At 37.9% G+C, this 2,736-nt stretch overlaps 1 long non-coding RNA gene across 1 annotated transcript in view; it reads left to right on the forward strand.

The window, feature by feature from the left end:
* The first annotated feature begins 2,264 nt into the window (after nt 1–2,264).
* LOC116705873 (uncharacterized) overlaps nt 2,265–2,736 on the forward strand; it is a 2,279-nt gene continuing 1,807 nt past the window's right edge. Inside the window, exons 1-2 of the long non-coding RNA XR_004336074.1 lie at nt 2,265–2,279; nt 2,465–2,693. This is a non-coding gene — a long non-coding RNA (uncharacterized LOC116705873). The remainder of the gene's footprint in view (nt 2,280–2,464; nt 2,694–2,736) is intronic.

Below are 2,736 nucleotides of genomic sequence, written 5' to 3' on the forward strand. Positions count from 1 at the left end.
AAGGCTGGGATAAGACCTTCTCACCATTACCCTTAGAAATCCACTTAAACAAATGATACAGGACTAGAGACAGCATTTATAGGTCTAAAGTTTCAATCCCCAACATCTGGACCGAATCATGAAAATTGGCCACTTTAAAGACTATCATTGTTTGCAATATTGCCCATGGATACATAAAAAAATACCCTGTCAATTTAGAAGATGACTGAACATGTAGTCTTCACAGAGGGATACAGTATGATTCACTGTGGTTTACAGTAATGTGGTTGACCGTTAGAGGGCAATGTCTACCAATTGGTTTTGCCAATGAACATTGCCTGGTGTTTTCCCAGCATCACATTACATGCAAATACAGTCATGATGAGGACATCCGTGTTTCTGGCTCAGTGACCATATAAGTTGATCAGTAGCAAATAAAACGTTTTAACTGCACCTTTTCATTAAGAACGTATATGTTCATCAACAGTAGGCTACTCTAACATATAGCGTATAGGCTAAAATACAGAAACTAAATAATCAAAACACAATTGAACTATGTTTGATCATATATGCCTACTAAACTGTGGTTTCAACCCCCTCCCTAATTTTGCTTTAATGTAGTTTACTGTGTATCAGCCCTATGTATTCTATGTGTTCTGTCATGGATAATCCTGTATGGAAAAAAACACGTAGCTAAATGAAAAAGGGTAATGTTAAACACACAGCAACAACAACAACAACAAATCAACAACAACACACAAACTACTTCTTACGTAGATGACGTTACAAGTTGTTGCTAAATAATATATTTACATCCATTAACTTTAACCCACTGACAAAACTTCCATCAATAGCTTGATATGAATTGTTTTGGCCTTTTGGGTGAAGAGTTAACCTAAATACTGTAAGTACAGTAGCCTACTGTCAACATATCAGACCTAGAACTTAAAGGTGCTCTAAGCGATGTTGGGTGACGGCACTTTCTGTTTGAAGTATTTTCAAACAAAACAAGACTAGCTTGCCTCCCCCCTCCCTTCTGTGCTTCTGCGCGCTAACCCCCCACCCCCAAATCCTTCTTGTCGGTTATTGGTTGCTGGAAATGCTGGAACACTGTTTGTTACTTTTGGTCGTGCAGGTTGGCACAGTTTGTTTGTTTGTAGACCCTGGGCTGTCTACAGAAACCACTTTTTTTTTTTTAATATTATATTATTTTTTTACAGTGTGTTCAGGGGGCAGGCTAGCAAATAGTGAGGAGACGTTTGCTGTATGTGACAAAAAAATGTTGAAAACATGTGACAAAAATAAAAAAACATGTGACTTCGCTCAGAGCACCTTTAATGAATCCAACAGTAATCTTAACATCAGCTATATTTTACAAAAATACCACAACATGGCTAACGTTAACATGACCTAAAATCAATAAACTTACCATGCCAGTAACACATTTACATTATGACATGACATTATCATGGGTAAGTCAGTCAGGTAGGTATAAATGGGATATTTCCATTCCAAACTCATTCTAAAACTGTATAAATACTACTAGCCTACCTACCCTGAAACACACATACCGGTATTTCTTCATGTAGGCCTATGCAGACAACTAAACTTTTGATATGCTGCTATGCTAGCTTGTGATGCCCATGGATGTATTAAGAGAACACCACAGTCACTTCCTGTTTACATATTTGATTGCTCTTGATTGGACCATATTTATATGGTCCAATCAAGACATTTATACACAGGCCTACGTTTATAAATGTCTAAGTATCCCATTTACACGTTGGTCTTTAGCTAAGACATTTCTCTATTTTAGTAGTGCAACCCAATTGAGAAAATCACTAGTTTAAAATTAGCTAGTAGCTAATAAAAACGTAGGAAGGACAACGTTCAAACTTCTAGTCATGGCTTCATGAATACCTGGTGCAATAGGCTACAGTGCTGAACACTACCGTTAGGTGTCGCTGTTGCCACATTTATACCCTGACACAAGAGCTTGTTCAACAGGTTGTTCTAACTTTTCTGTTTGCTATTTCTCCATCTTTCATTTGATTTATGTGCCTTTCTTGCTTTTACAAGTCGAAGTGAAGCAGCAGATTCAGAGTTTTATGTGTTAAAATATACTGACATCTCAATAATAATGAAACCGATGGTAGCCTGACCCAAACACGAATCATATTACCATGGCAACATAACGGTGGAAGCAGTAGCCTACTCAGTTCGACTTCCTTTGTCATTAGGTGAAAGTGGATTATTCTCAACAAGGAGTTATGCCGTTGAGCAAGGCATTTAAACATTTGGTAAGAAAGTGAAAAATGTGGGATTTGAGCATATGCTATGCGTGCCCAGCTGACTTCCCAAATGTTTTAACAGCCTTCCACTGAATACAATTAGCCTAAAATGCGTCATCGTTCCGTAAAGTAAAGTTCCTGTCTTCAAACTAATTTCCTTTATCATATTAGGCTACATTTCTGTATGATTCCAGGCTGCACCATGTCCGGGACTCTGTCAGGATCCTGTGCTACGTCACAGACATAGCTGGTATAAAAAGCTCCGTCTGGTGCAGCGTCCACATTAAGAGAAGCAGCATCTGCGGGCAGCCTCCTCCACCTGGCCAAATTACTGCAAACAACCAAAAAAGACTAAAGAAAATGTCCAAAATGATGATCGTTCAACTTGGAGTGATTGTGTTCGCAATATGTTTATCAACACAGGTATGCTGACATATATATATATATATATATATATATATATATA

Source organism: Etheostoma spectabile, chromosome 18 (genome assembly GCF_008692095.1).
Source record: "Etheostoma spectabile isolate EspeVRDwgs_2016 chromosome 18, UIUC_Espe_1.0, whole genome shotgun sequence".
Lineage (NCBI taxonomy): Eukaryota > Metazoa > Chordata > Actinopteri > Perciformes > Percidae > Etheostoma > Etheostoma spectabile.